The sequence below is a fragment of the Oncorhynchus keta genome, chromosome 9 (assembly GCF_023373465.1).
Source record: "Oncorhynchus keta strain PuntledgeMale-10-30-2019 chromosome 9, Oket_V2, whole genome shotgun sequence".
Lineage (NCBI taxonomy): Eukaryota > Metazoa > Chordata > Actinopteri > Salmoniformes > Salmonidae > Oncorhynchus > Oncorhynchus keta.
Window position 1 is genome coordinate 41,129,043 of NC_068429.1, and position 15,891 is coordinate 41,144,933.

Here is a 15,891-nt window from a genome sequence, read left to right on the forward strand (position 1 = left end):
CTGTACAACAATTTCATGCTGTTACTGTCTTTGCCTGTACTGTCGTAACCCAGTCTCTCATTAACTATATGTACAAATAAGCACAGTGTGTTTATGTACTAATAGCACAAACTCATGATGCATTGCGCTCACAACCATAACACCAGAGACCTCTGATGCCACGCCACTTCTCAATATCTTTAAACTTGATGCGCACCGAGTTTGCGTTATTAGTACAAATAAACATAACTGTTTATATTAGCTATTTTACGGTGAGAACGCGAGGTAAGTCATTTTTTAGGATTTTTTTGGGAAAATTATGTATTTCGGCCCACATAACTCTAATCTCTTATTTTATTTCAGTCAGTTATGTATATTGGTTTATCTTGTAGACAGGACCTGATATTTATTTGCTCTGGACAACAGTATCTTGTATTTTTTTTTTTTTTTCAACATTTAACCAGGCAAGTCAATGAAGAACAACTTCTTATTTACAATGACCGCATACCAAAAAGGCCTCCTGAGGGGACGGGGATAAAAAAAATAAAACACTTTTTTTTTTTGTGAGGGGGTTGCCTGCTTTCCGTGTTATTTTGCCATTAATACGTGTCACATATTAGTCTGCAAACAATGTAAACAATTTAAACATATCACAAAGCCAAACATGGTCTCCTTTTTGTTTTCTTGAGTAAGGCAGCTCCAAAATGCAGGTGTTTCAACCTAGCTCTTTCTGTGGTGGTGGGGCAAGCCAGCAGAAAATACGGAGCATTGTGCAGTGATTGGCTCAGTGTTCTGTCACTCATGGGGACACTACGTCACTGCCAAGTCTAAGGGTAGAGCTCTAAAATTCTAGCGCCTTGGGTGCTGCCATAGAGTTACATTAGAAGTGCCTATCAAAGAAGGCTCAAGGTAATTGGCCACAGATAAAATTACGTCAAATCACGTTATAATATAATATGTCTACAGTAGCTTTGATTGGACTGATCATGTCAACATCATACTTTCAAAATCTTAGCTAGTAGTCATCATCATGAATCAAGTCGACAATCTATTGGCAAATCCGTTGTAATCCTTGTCATACGAAGATAAATAATAAAGATAAATTATAGATAAAACGTATCGTGCACATCGCCCATTAGACATAAACATTACACAACAAGTTGGAAATCGCAAATTCAACAATGAGTGGTTTGGAAGGAATCAGTGGCTAACTGCAAGCATTGCAAGTCCATTTTTAGCCTGCTATTCAGTGGAGTGGCTGTGTGGTCCTAAGTCTAAGATTAAGGGTCTCTTTTCCTATTTTAAAATGATTAACATTCAACATTGGCCATGCGGTCAATGAAGGGTGATTTGTGCCGTGTTCAAAACAACTATTAACTCGTAACTGCAAAATCTGACTTTAGTGGGTTCAAGACATCTGAGAACTCCAGGAAAAACGAGCTACGACTGGGAAAACGCGTTTTGAACTTTTATCTAACTGGGAATTGTAAATCGGGAACTCTGGTCTCTTTCTAGAGCTACGCCCTGAAGATCACTGACGTCATCATGATTCAACCGTATTTTTTTCTGAGTTCCCAGTTGTCTTGGAAGCACAATAAATCCAGAGAATGCCTGATTTTGATGACAACATTTGATGACAAAACACGCCACCTTCCTGTTCAAGTGAGTACAGCGCAACAAGGTGAGTCCAAACATGTCTTGTATGCTGCTATATAAATGATGTAATATGCCAGGGAGATATGTACACTGTAGCTAAGAAAGTAATAATAAGTGTATGTTGTGTAGTAAGCTGTTAGTAGCCCATGTGCCTCACCCTAATAATTTAGCCTATATTCACCTCTTAATTTCACATACTGTTCTGACTTGCTGGTGCACATGTAGGCTCTAATTTGTTTTTGAGAAACGTAATCATTGAATATTGTAAGAGCTTTCATTGGCTGCTTATATGCCCCCTTTATTTATCCTGCGGTTCTGACTTGGTGTACACTGTAAGAACGGCCCATGATTTGAATTCTGTCGCTGTACATTTCAAAAGTGCTGAACAAATAATGATATTGACTACGTCCATTCTAGCTCACTCTTATCCCCTTGTCGTCCCTTTGTGACAGAGTTTGCACGTCTCACTTGTCAGTAGAAACCACATTTGTTTAAGCAAGTCAGCCATATCAGCTATGTTTTTAAAAAAGGCAGTAAATGAGGCTGAATGAACTGTTTTGCTGCCAGACAAGGCTCTGCTGATAGCCAGGTGTAGCAGTGGTATAGTGCAATTACTGTATTGTTTAGTGCTGTGGCTTTGCTGGCTTGCACCCCACCTTTTTTATTTTGCCCCTCCAGGATTTATATGCTGAAGTTTCCACTGTGTATATACTGTATATATAGGACAAAACACACACCATGACAACACAGCATGGTAACAACACCACATGACAACAACATGGTAGCAGCACAACATGGCAGCATCACAAAACATGGTACAAACAGTATTGGGCACAGACAACAGCACAAAGGCAAGGTAGAGACAACAATGCATCAGGTGAAGCAGCCACAACTGTCAGTAAGAGTGTCCATGATTGAGTCTTTGAAGGAAGAGATGGAGATAAAACTGTCCAATTTGAGTGTTTTTTTGTGTGTTCTTTTTGCAGCTAGTTCCAGTTCCAGAAGTGAAAAGAAGAGCGACCCAGGGATGTGCGTGCTTGGGGACCTTTAACAGAATGTGACCGGCAGAACGGGTGTTGTATGTGGAGGATGTATGCTTTTTGGTTCCCGCCATGAGCCAGTGAACATTTGGGCCTTTTTAGCTAACTACTCGCTGTTATTAATTATGTAAAAACACAATATCAGTCATGGAAGCACATGAACATATTTTTTTAAATTAATTATTGAGCAATTCATTTCATGAGTGACGGACTGTGAAACTTAATCTCCCATGATTCCGTAGTACCGGAATTGACACAAACAGACAGTCATAACATGTGCTAGGGGGTACAACTAATGACAGATTATACAAAGGCCTTGTTTTAACAGGTTTCTTAATGGAAGAATGTAGTATGGTCTTAATGTACAGCTCAAACTCCTTATAGAAAACAAGGAGAGTGTTTTTGTTATTAGTGAATTTACATTTATGAATAATACCTTTTTTTTTCCATTAGCACAATTAGATTTAAGAGGTAAAATTTGTTTTCTTTGTCCTTATTGCAGTTGCCCTTATTATAGTTAAGGAAACCTAGCAGCATATTCTCACATAATAAACTAAAGTCATCAAGAATATTAACAATTATAAAACTATAAATATCTTGCCACCTTTGCTTTCCATGTAGACAATGCCAAAATAAATGTAAAACTGTTTCTGTTTGCTCAACACAAAAACTACAGTTAATATGCTATTGTATTTTTTTGAGTTTCTTCAGATAATGATTTGCAGCGTACGGTAACTGACCGTGTTGTGTTTGTTCTTAGTATCCGTCAGTGGTTGTGTTGATACCTCACCCAACTTAAAATAAGAAATTACTCTGCATATAATACATAACATATAATAAACGGAAGAAACTATTTAGCATTTTAATTAGATCTTCGATGGTGTAGTTAGTTCATGTATTGCCTGTATGTGACCCATAGAAATATTAATCATATTTCTATGGGACAATACAGGCCATAAATAAGCTAGCTACGCTGGTGTCTGCACATGTTAAACTGTAATTCTCTTTTTGCTGTCTGTATACCAATTGTGTACATGTGAATATTCAAATACACTTCATAAAAAGTAATGCCAGCATTACTCACCTGTGATTTAATTAATTAAAACAGATCGATAACAAAAACGTTTGAGTGTTAACTGTGGAGGCTTTGCTTTTGCACAACATAACGCAGTCCCCACAGTAATGAAAATCAGCCGTCCACAATGTACCCCAAGGGTGATGTCCAGATTGAGATCTCCCTTGGGGGATTTCTCAACAGATTTATCAATGCTAGGATCGTTACACTACTCCCTCGATTCAGAAAACACAACCTGTGCTTCTCTATCACAAATCCCTCACGCCTTTAACAGGACGTGCTTTTGACCCTCGCGCACTCTCCTACTACTGCGGCATCAGAGTAGCAAATGGTAGGAGGGGGTGTTCACCTGGGGTAGGCTTGAAGCCAAAGGAAATCACACTACACACAACAAACCCAAGAGAGTAAGGGCCTCATCAAGGCTAGCATCGTTCAACTGTCAGGCCGCATGACTACCTTGTTAGGACATTTCTAACTCGTACTAAATGCAGTTTTTAGCTGTCTCACTGGCTTTCATTTCAATGTGGGATTAAGTACAAAGTGGTGCAATAAAACGTTCAAATCAACGGTCAAAGACTTCAATCTTGGTTTCATCAGACCAGAGAATCTTATTTCTCATGGTCTGAAAGTCATTTAGGTGTCTTTTGGCAAACTCGAAGCGGGCTGAGGAGTGGCTTCCTTCTGGCCACTCTACCATTAAGGCCTGATTGGGGGAGTGCTGGAGAGATGGTTGTCCTTCTGGAAGGACTCTGGAGCTCTGTCAGAATGACCATCGGGTTCTTGGTCACCTCCCTGACCAAGGCCCTTCTCCCCCGATGGCTCAGTTTGGCCGGGCGGCCAGCTCGAGGAAGAGTCTTGGTGGTTCCAAACTTCTTCATTTTAAGAATGAGGCCACTGTGTTCTTGGGGACCTTCAATGCTGCAGAAATGATTTGGTACCCTTCCCCAGACCTGTGCCTCGACATAATCCTGTGTCGGAGCTCCACGGACAATTCCTTTGACCTCATGGCTTGGTTTTTGGTCTGACATGCACTGTCAACTGTGGGGCCTTATAGAGACTTATAGCTCCAATTAATTGAATTTACCACAGGTGGACTCCAATCAGGTTGCAGAAACATGTCAATGATGATCAATGGAAACAGGATGCACCTGATGTCAATTTCGAGTTTCATAGCAAAGGGTCTGAATACTTATGTAAATAAGGTATTACTGTTTTTTTATTTTTAATACATTTGCAAAAATGTTGAAAAACCTGTTTTCGCTTTGTCAATTATGGGATATTATGTGTAGGTTGATGAGGAGAAAAGGTGCATTTAATCCATTTTAAAATTAGGCGGTAACGTAACAAAATGTAGAACAAGGGAATGGGTCTGAATTGTTTCTGAATGCACCGTATATCTGTATATCTGGATTCTGGTTTCTACTCCCAAAAAACACAGTTATACTAATGCCTTTAGGTTATATACAGAAAACACAATTGGAATTAATAGTTTCCATTACCTGTACCCATCCTCCTGCAGTAGCCATGCTCCTGCACCTAGCCCCACAAGATACAGGTACAGAATGCGAAAAACAAATTCCATGCCAAACTTAAAAATAGCTGTATGACATTTTTTTTCATGAATTCTGTCATTACATTTATTTTTATTGTTTAGACTCCCTGATGCAGGACCGACAGGACCTACAGGACCTGCAAAAGTGACTTGGGTAGAGAGGCAGGCCTTGTGTGCACAAACGTGGCAGTGGTGATGGTGGACAGCATGTTCTCTGCTGAAGGTTCTGTGATGGGCCAGTGTCAGTATTGCAACAAGGAGGATGCGGTTGTGTGGTGCTAAGATTGCCTGCCCAGGCATCTCCTCTGTACCACATGTGACATAGCCACCCATAGCACCAAGGTTTTGCACAACAGGGAGTCTCTGTTTGAAGGGTTTTATCGCCCCTTGTCCCCAATCTCCGTAATTCATCAGGATGATGAGGGGGGTCCCTTACCTTCCAGGAGAAAGGTGTGTTTAGTGTTTAGGTGTTTCAAATCAAATCTGATAGCCCCTCCTGCAATATCCACTTTTTAGTCATGCTGCACAATTTTCAATGCATCAGTATTTACAATCCAGTATATTTAACAATTTAGTTGTGATTCTTGTCACATTTTGGTTTGTAGTTTTTTGCCCATGGCAGTGCCACAGCTGTGTGGTTGCCCCTCTCCAGCGCCCTGACAGTGACGAGTGGCAAGCAGGACATCGTGATTGGAATAAATGGTAAATATGTGTTTTTTAAGGGCTTTACTTTTATTCACATGTTTTTAAAGAATGTAATTAATGACTTCCTAAGAATTACTCCTGACTCACAGTGCTACAATCTGTCCGTTCCTGCTCTGAATTGCTCCGGGTGTCTGAGACATTGGACAGTGGGGCTGGACAAACCTGTAAAGAGTGGCTACTAGCCAGCCACCGTGACTCGCCAGACCATCTTCACAGTGGACCTCTTCAAGTCCTTTGAAGACATGAAGGGGTCGGCCGCGGGATGCTCCCGTCAAGCCTTTGTGGGAATGATTGACGGAAGAACAAAGCACTTTGGCAGGGTAAGTGTGTATATACTAATCAAATGATCATTTCAATGAATTAGTGGTTAATATTTGTCCCCAATATAAACATTGCACCCTACCCTTGTATGTCTTGCATTTGATCAGAGTGGAAAGATATGTGGCGACACATTCCAGAAGGCATTCCTCGAGTGGACGTACGGGCAGTTTGAAATAGACACGTTTTGTGGAAGCCATCTCCTCCATTGTCCTGCCTGCTCACAGGAAATGGATGCTATATCAGTTGATGGGAATCTTCCGGAAAGCCTCTGGGTTTGTACTACCTCTTATGTGTTGATGTTTTGTTCAGGATATAATTATACCTCTTCTTAAAGTGCATGCTGGTCTTCTTTTTGTTATGAAGTATATATGTTTGTGATGTTATATTCCAGCCGGTCCCTTTTTTAGCAGAAGATGAACTGGCAATTAGAAGGTCAATCTCCATGAAGACAGTGATTCGTTTTTTTGTTTGTTGCATTATCCAAACCCCTCCGAGACACACACACACACACACACACACACACACACACACACACACACACACAGACATACACAGAGAGGTTGGAGCTTCCTTCCATCTCTCCTCTCCTTCTTCTCTGATAACACAATCCCTTGTCTGTCCGTTTGAGAGTGTACACCGTACTCTTCGTTTAATCGCTGCCCTGCCCTCTCCTGTAGGATCATTGTGGGCCTGTTGTAGATGAACGTGGCTCCACTGGCTGTGTTCCAGACCCCGAAGGCCATGTGTGCCGGCCAGAGGATAGCTGACACCTCCACGGGAGACTCCTCCACCGCCTCCTACCCCACCACAGCCTCCACAGAACCCAGAGGTCAGCCAATGTCCAATATCAGGGGCTGAGGGAGCGAGAGAAGAGAGTTTGTGGTTTCCCCTGTCCTCAACAATACTGCTTTCTCACTGGTAGTCCAGCCAGAGTTTATAGGTCATTGTTTCGTCTACCATAAACAGGACATGTCTCTCGGGTAGGGACAGGCAGAGAAGAGGGTTAATGTTTCTACAGCCTCGGAAGCCCAGGCTTCTCATGTTCTTAAAAAAAAAAAATCTGGGGAAGTTCCTCTCAGGAAGACGATGAAAAAGGGCCAGGTATGGATTGTATTGACACCATATGAAATATTTAGCATGGGTGGAGCTCCAAACAGAGAAAAATGTTCCAACTTACAACAAGCCTGCATGCATAAGATACAAAACTAATGCTGTATAGGCTACTAAAACATTGTCTGATAAGGTAGGAAAAGAGAGAGACAGACAACTGAGGGGAATGTAATTTCAACTCAAAGCCAGTCAAATACAAACGTTGGATGCCAGCGTCCTCATTGCAACTCAACATCCCAACCTAAAGTTCTCCAGACTTCTACTCGTTGATTCAACAAGACAAGATGCTGAGGAGTATTTCTGTCTGTAATGAAGCCCTTTTGTGGGGAAAAACTCATTCCAATTGGCTGGGCCTGGCTCCCCAGTGGGTGGGCCTATGCCCTCCTAGGCCCACCGATGGATCCGCCCCTTGCCCAGTCATGTAAAATCCATCAGATTAGGGCCTAATGAATTTATTTCAATTGACTGATTTCTTTATATGAACTGTAACTCTGTAAAATCGTTGAAATTGTCGCATGTTGCGTTTATATTTGTGTCAACTATTAGTGGGTCTTATGGTTGTGGAAGGCTTGTATTTAGCTTAGGTATAATTTTATAAACCCTGAATTCATTAGATTATTCCTGACTTTTTGAAATGCAGTGTATTGACCTTTTTAATTGCGCAACAAAGCTTATTTCGAGAAAACGGCAAAATAATCGAGATGTGTTTTGTGAATCGCCCATAAGTTTGAAAAAAATTGAGATGTGAGTTTTAGGTGTGTTTCATGTGGCCCAGCCCTAGTTGAGGGGAAGGGGTTTACCCTGTAGGGGAACTGAATACTGTGTTCCATCTTCCTTGCTGTCAGTCATGCTCTCATAAGTGTCTCATTGGTCCCTCATCGGAACATGCTCATCTGCAGGTTCTTATCCTGCCCCAAACACTGCCTTTTTGGCTTGCATGACACACACCGATCGCTGCCTGCACCTGCCCGCCCGTCCAACATCACTACTCTGGACGGCTCTGACTTAAAATACGTGGACAACTACAAATACCTAGGTGTCTGGTTAGACTGTAAAACTCTCCTTCCAGACCCACATCAAACATCTCCAATCCAAAGTTCAATCTAGAATTGGCTTCCTATTTCAAAACAAAGCATCCTTCACTCATGCTGCCAAACATACCCTTGTAAAACTGACCATCCTACCGATCCTCAACTTCGGCGATGTCATTTACAAAATAGCCTCCAATACCCTACTCAACAAATTGGATGCAGTCTATCACAGTGCCATCTGTTTTTTCATCACCAAAGCCCCATGTACTACCCACCATTGTGACCTATACGCTCTCGTTGGCTGGCCCTCGCTTCATACTCGTCACCAAACCCACTGGCTCCATGTCATCTACAAGACCCTGCTAGGTAAAATCCCCCTTATCTCAGCTCGCTGGTCACCATAGCATCACCCACCTGAAGCACGCGCTCCAGCAGGTATATCTCTCTAGTCACCCCCAAAAAACAATTCTTTCTTGGCCGCCTCTCCTTCCAGTTCTCTGCTGCCAATGACTGGAACGAACTACAAAAATCTCTGAAACTGGAAACACTTATCTCCCTCACTAGCTTTAAGCACCAGCTTTCAGAGCAGCTCACAGATTACTGCACCTGTACATAGCCCACCTATAATTTAGCCCAAACAACTATCTCTTTCCATACTGTATTTATTTTGCTCCTTTGCACCCCATTATTTGTATTTCTACTTTGCACATTCTTCCACTGCAAGTCTACCATTCCAGTGTTTTACTTGCTATATTGTATTTACTTTGCAATGATTGCCTTTCTTTGCCTTTACCTCCCTTATCTCACCTCATTTGCTCACATCGTATATAGACTTGTTTATACTGTATTATTGACTGTATGTTTGTTTTACTCCATGTGTAACTCTGTGTCGTTGTATGTGTCGAACTGCTTTGCTTTATCTTGGCCAGGTCGCAATTGTAAATGAAAACCTGTTCTCAACTTGCCTACCTGTTAAATAAAGGTGAAATAAAAAAATAAACACACACACACACACACGCTGCCTGCCATCCCTCTCACCCTTCTCGGTATGTGTGTAGAAATGCGGACAGAGAGAAGAGCAGAGAGGGTTCCAGCCAGAGGGTGTCATTCCAGCCCAGCGCCACCAGGAGGCAGAAAGCAGCAGTTCCTCCTCACAGATCACCCCAACTACCACTAACTAGACCCACATGGGACTAAGGACTGAGGGGCCACCTGACAAGTCTTAAGATGCTTCCTCAACTCATCTTCTTTCCTTGGTGGCTAATTCATCTCCTCTCCTCCTTAGTTGAATAAAGGTGAATGACTATAAGAGTGAAAGTATGGACCTAGTCTGCCATGTGGCTTTCACCTCAAATCAAATTTAAATCAAATCAAATCACATGTATTTGTCACATACACATGGTTTGCAGATGTTAATGCGAGTGTAGCGAAATGCTTGTGCTTCTAGTTCCGACAATGCAGTAATAACCAACGAGTAATCTAACTAACAATTCCAAAACTACTACCTTATACACACAAGTGTAAAGGGATAAAGAATATGTACATAAAGATATATGAATGAGTGATGGTACAGAACGGCATAGGCAAGATACAGTAGATGGTATCGAGTACAGTATATACATATGAGATGAGTAATGTAGGGTATGTAAACAAAGTGGCATAGTTTAAAGTGGCTAGTGATACATGTATTACATAAAGATGCAGTAGATGATATAGAGTACAGTATATACGTATACATATGAGATGAATAATGTAGGGTATGTAAACATTATATTAAGTAGCATTGTTTAAAGTGGCTAGTGATATATTTTACATCAATTCCCATCAATCTCCATTATTAAAGTGGCTGGAGTTGAGTCAGTGTGTTGGCAGCAGCCACTCAATGTTAGTGGTGGCTGTTTAATAGTCTGATGGCCTTGAGATAGAAGCTGTTCTTCAGTCTCTCGGTCTCAGCTTTGATGCACCTGTACTGACCTCGCCTTCTGGATGATAGCGGGGGCAAACTACCTGCCCTCCAGGACACCTACACCACCCGATGTCACAGGAAGGCCATAAAGATCATCAAGGACAACAACCACCCGAGCCACTGCCTGTTCACCTCTACTATGCTTCCACATCAGTGCAAATGAGGAGAGGAGGTACCATGTTTAAACCACAGTATTGAGATTCTGATTCATAATCCGTGTGACCACTAATGCTTACCTCTTGGTCACCAGAAACGGATCCTAGAACAGTACCATGCGCTCGTACTTTAGACAAGGTATAAACCAGGGCTGTCATCTGCTAATACTAATGTATAGTATTGATATGTATCGAAATGTTTGTTTTTTATACCATGAACACAGCAACAAGGAGTGGTCTGAAGTGCTCACCATCACAGCACTTGTGGAACCGAAAATGTTTGCACTCTCTTTTGGGACGTCCATAAAACCTGTGTGTGTGTTTTGGTTGTTGATGTCCACCATGTTGAAATCCAACACAATACTGTGTTCTTTGTACGTTTCCTATTGTTTTGGCTTGGAGAGAGTGACTAGAGTACAGCCAATTCGGTTGTCCATCATGCTGAAATCCAACACAATATACACTGTGTGTACAAAACATTAGGAACACCTGCGCTTTCCATGACATAGACTGACCAGGTGAATCCAGGTGAAAGCTATGATCCCTTATTGATGTCACCTGTTAAATCCACTTTAATCAGTGTAGATGAAGGGGGGCGGGGGGGGGGCATGTTAAAGAGTGATTTTTTTAAAGTAACAATTAAGACATGGATTGTGTATGTGTGCCATTCAGAGGGTGAATGGGTGAGACAAGATGTGCCTTTGAGCGAACTGCCTTTGAACGGGGTTTGGTAATAGGTGCCAGGCGCACTGGTTTGAGTGTGGGATGAACTGCAACGCTGCAGGGTTTTTCACACTCAACAGCTTCCCGTGTGTACCAAGAATGGTCCACCACCCGAAGGACACCCAGCCAACTTGACACAACTGTGGGAAGCATTGGAGTCAACATGGGCCAGCATCCCTGTGGAACGCTTTCGACACCTTATAGAGTCCCATCCCCCTGAAGAAGTGAGGTTGTTCTGAGGGGCAAAAGGGGGAGCAACAAAATATTAGGAAGATGTTCCAGATGTTTTGTACACTCAGTGTGTAGTCGGCTGTTTATTCTGCCTGATGCCCCAAGAGTCTCTCTCTCAGGAGAGAGTGAGTGAAGGAGGCTGCAGACTCTTGTTCCAAAATATTGTCACAGAAACACTTGAGAGCTCGACAAGCTGTTGCGGGTTATTTTCTCTGTCCACCATATTGAAATCAACACACTGTGGTGTGAACAAAATACTGTCTCATTACAGTATGTGTGTTCCTCGGAGGTCGTGAGTAAAGTACATTGGAGTGGGGGGGCCTTGAGTGAGTTCATTCCTGTTCTGTCTACGGTGATGCTTCAGCTGTGAAGAGGCAGAATACAGCAACCTACAGTTTTAGTCACGTGCACAAGTACAGTGAAGTGCCTTTCGGGCTTGCTCTTTCCCAACAATGCAGTAATCAATATCAGTAGTACTATCATTATTCTTCTTCTTAAAAAAAAAAAAGTCAAGTCGAAACGAGAAGTAGAAATGAGAAGAACACGGGAAAGTAAGTAAGCGAGCTATATACAGGGTCGGTTCCAATACCATATATACAATGTGTAGGCGTACTGGAGGGATGGAGGTAGATCTGTATAGTGGTCAGGTGACTAGGCATCAGGATATATGATAAACAGAGTAGCAGCAGCATATATGGTATGTGTGTATAGTTAGTATGTGTGTGTGTGTGTGTGTGTGTGTGTGTGTGTGTGTGTGTGTGTGTGTGTGTGTGTGTGTGTGTGTGTGTGTGTGTGTGTGTGTGTGTGTGTGTGTGTGTGTGTGTGTGTGTGTGTGTGATAATGCAGATAGTTTGTGTAGCTATTTAGCGCTCTTATGGCTTGGGGATAGATGCTGTTCAGCAGCTTGTTGGTGCCAGACTTGTAGCTCCGGTACAGTGCGGACAGCAGAGGTTGCAGAGATCGCAGTCTATGGCTTGGGTGGCTGGAGTCTTTTACAATTTCCCAGGCTTTCCCTTCACACCGCCTAATATAGAGGCCCTGGATGGCAAGGAGCTCGGCCCCAGTGATGTACTGGGCTGTCTGCGCCCCCCTCTGTAGCGCCATGGGATCGAGGGCGGTGCAGTCGCCGTACCAAGCGGTGATGCAGCCAGTCAAGATGCTCTCAATGGTGCAGCAATAAAACTTTTTGATGACTTGAGGGCTCATGCCAAATCATTTCAACCTCCGGAGGGCCAGGAGGCGCTGTCGCGCGTGTGGACCATTTTAAGTCCTTGGTGATTTGGACAGACAACCCCCCCCCCACCATTTTCTGTAGTCCACGATCAGCTCCATGGTCTTACTGACATTGAGGGAGAGGTTGTTGTCCTGGCACCATACTGCCAAGTCACTGACCTCCTCCCTGTAGGTTGGCTCATCGTCGCCGGTGACCAGGCCTAACACCGTCATGTCGTCAGCAAACTTGATGATGGTGTTGGAGTCGTGCATGGCCACGCAGTCGTGAGTGAACAGGGAGTACAGGAGGGGACTAAGCACACACCTCTGTGAGGCACCATGTTGAAGGTCCGCGTGGCGGAAGGGATGTTGCCTACCGTCACCACCTGGGATCGGCCCGTCAGGAAGTCCAGGATCCAGTTGCAGAGGGAAGAGTTCAGTCCCAGGGTTCCTAGCTCGGTGATGAGCTTAGAGGGGACAATGGTGTTGAACGACTGAGCTGGTATTCCTCTTATCTAAATGGGTCAGGGCAGTGTGGAGGAGTGCAATTAAGATGGATCTGTTGGGGCAGTATACAAATTGTAATGAGTGTCTGAGGTGATGGAGTTGTTTGCCATAACCAGCCTTTCAATGGGGCAGTATGCAAACTGTTCATCGACTATTTGACTGTAGAAAGGCCAGTTCAACATTGTCGGTTTCATGTGTCTGTTCAGTGCCGCAGAACACAGCCTGTTATTGAGTTAAGACTGTAAGATATGTAAGATTCACGGCTGGCGTGGTGTGACAATGGAAGCCAGTGTGTTATCTTCTCTCTCTCGGGGAGAGACTCGAGCGTTTACTGAGATGTCTCTAGGTTGTTGTTTTTTCTGTGGCCTCCAGGGGGAACTGAAGGCACACTACAGTCACTGCCCAATCATACAGCCCACTTACACCCAGGGATGGAATGGAAAGATTTTGGGCAGTGGCCAGCCGGGCTTGTACACCGCAATATCTACTAGCCCGGCTGGTATTCTTTGCCATGCGATATTGTCAAACGCCAAACTTTAGCTGAACACATTTTCTACTAGCCCATTCTGAAAAGTACCAGCTGCGGTCTAGCTTAATGTCCATCCCTGCTTACACCCCATCTCAAATGGACCGCTAGCTGGCTTCCCCCCCACCCCCTAAGCATATTATGTAGATCTATGAAGTATTCAATGAGATAAAACGTTCAGAACATTGCAGATGCGGTAGCCAACATGGTTGCCTATTTTTACATGACAATCATTCCACACAATATATTTCTATCGGAACATTCTGTGTCTTTGTGACTTCATGATCAGTCTCCTGAAAGTGTTGGACAGGTCTCAGAACAATGGCGCTAGATACACCGTCAGACTTGACACTTACCATTGCTTTGAATCTACATTTTGTTGTCTGTGTATGAGGAAGTAGTGTTGGTTTGTTTGTTTACACATATTTGTGTTTCAGTGAGACACATTCTTATTGTGTGTGTGTAAATATAAGTTGTGTGTGTAATTAATGATGTGTCTCTCTTCATAGGGTAATTGGATTTCCCCATTCCAGGCGGCAGGGATGAGAGAGGGGAGTAAGAGAAGGGTACATCCGCCGGCGTGTGTGTATGCTGATGGGTGAGGGGGGGTTAGGGACACGGAACCCCAGTGTAGCCGTGCTGATGGGGGCTGAAGGGGGAGGGGTGGGGGGAAAGTTGGGTGGAGGAAGGGAACAAGCAGGTGATTTATAGCAGTTCCACCAGGCCACCTCCTCTGCTCTCTCCCAAAACAGCAGAGCAAGGAAATCCATTACAAATGAAGTACTGTGTTAATGGGCTTTGGTGTGTGTGTGTGTGTGTGTGTGTGTGTGTGTGTGTGTGTGTGTGTGTGTGTGTGTGTGTGTGTGTGTGTGTGTGTGTGTGTGTGTGTGTGTGTGTGTGTGTGTGTGTGTGTGTGTGTGTGTGTGTGTGTGTTCATGGTAAACAATTGATGTTTGGGTGAAAAAAAGGTGAAGGTTATTTGAGGTGTTTGTTTCTGTGCAGCAGGTCAGCCTCTTTGCCCCCGGTGTGTGTGTTTATATACAACAATGTTTGTGTTTGTGCTCCTATATAATCAGCTGCTTCCTATTGGCTCCTATGCACCCTCTATCCATCTCTTTTCTTTCCATCCCCCCTCTCTCCTCTCTAGTTCTCTCACACGACCCCACCCCCCCTCTGCTCTCTCTCTCTCTCTCCCTCACTTTCTGAGAGATGGAGTGATACAGGCCTGTGTTCTAGGCAGAGGAGAGGAAAGGCTCAAGGGAGAAAACAGAGGAGTGAAGGAGGAATAAATAAAGAGAATGGAGGGATGCTGGTAATGTACCAGTGGAGGGTGAGGACCACGTTCACTGCTGTGGTGTGTGTGTGTATGTGTGTGTGTGTTTGTGTGTGTGTGTGGATCGCGGCTTGCCCCAGACTCCCACAGGGGGGAGTTGTGTGTGTGCGGAGCCTGTCTCCTCTCACATTACCCCTTACATTAAAACCAGTCAGGGGGAAAATTACTGCAGACCTGGGCCACCCTGTCCACCTGGGCCCATGGAGAGAGGGATGAAGCCGGAGGAGGGGATAAAGATGTGGAATAGAGGAAGGGGGGGGGGAATAAGGATGGAGCCCATTAAGAGTGGGATGGAATACCCTCTAGATGCTGACATAGGCCAGGTTTGTTGTTTTCCCCCTAATAGATCAGGTGACGATTTGGGGAGGGTGCACCGATCCTACAAGACCTGTACCTTTAGGAACAAATTGTACCCTGAGCAGGTGGAAGATAATTCGGTTGTTGATAAATCTGGTAAGACGCCCCCGTCCACAAACTACCCCCTACCCCCTCTGCAATTGTGTGGATCCGAAAGGTTTGGATAGGTGTTAGTAATAAGGCAAAGGTGGGGCGACTATTCCTTCAATGGGATTGGTAGAATCCATGGGCCAAACAGAATCAAATCCCCTCGGGTCAGTGAGTAATACGTGGGCGACTCCATTCCTTGTATCAAACAGAGGTTTGATAAAGCAAGAGAGGACATAGCGCAAGAGACGATGTGTTTTATTATCAGTGGTATTTACAATGGCACAAAACCCCCACAACCCAACGCTGTCACTCTCGCTCTCGC

At 43.8% G+C, this 15,891-nt stretch overlaps 1 long non-coding RNA gene across 2 annotated transcripts; it reads left to right on the plus strand.

Annotated features, from left to right (window-relative positions):
• Positions 1-134: 134 nt before the first annotated feature.
• On the plus strand, positions 135-3,790 carry LOC127931906 (uncharacterized). 2 transcript variants are annotated; one of them, XR_008143396.1, is made up of 3 exons: positions 135-264; positions 1,558-1,660; positions 2,622-3,790. It is a non-coding gene; the product is annotated as an uncharacterized LOC127931906 (long non-coding RNA). The 2 variants fall into 2 exon arrangements; XR_008143395.1 differs by having other exon boundaries at positions 151-264; positions 1,495-1,660.
• The last annotated feature ends 12,101 nt before the right edge of the window (positions 3,791-15,891 follow it).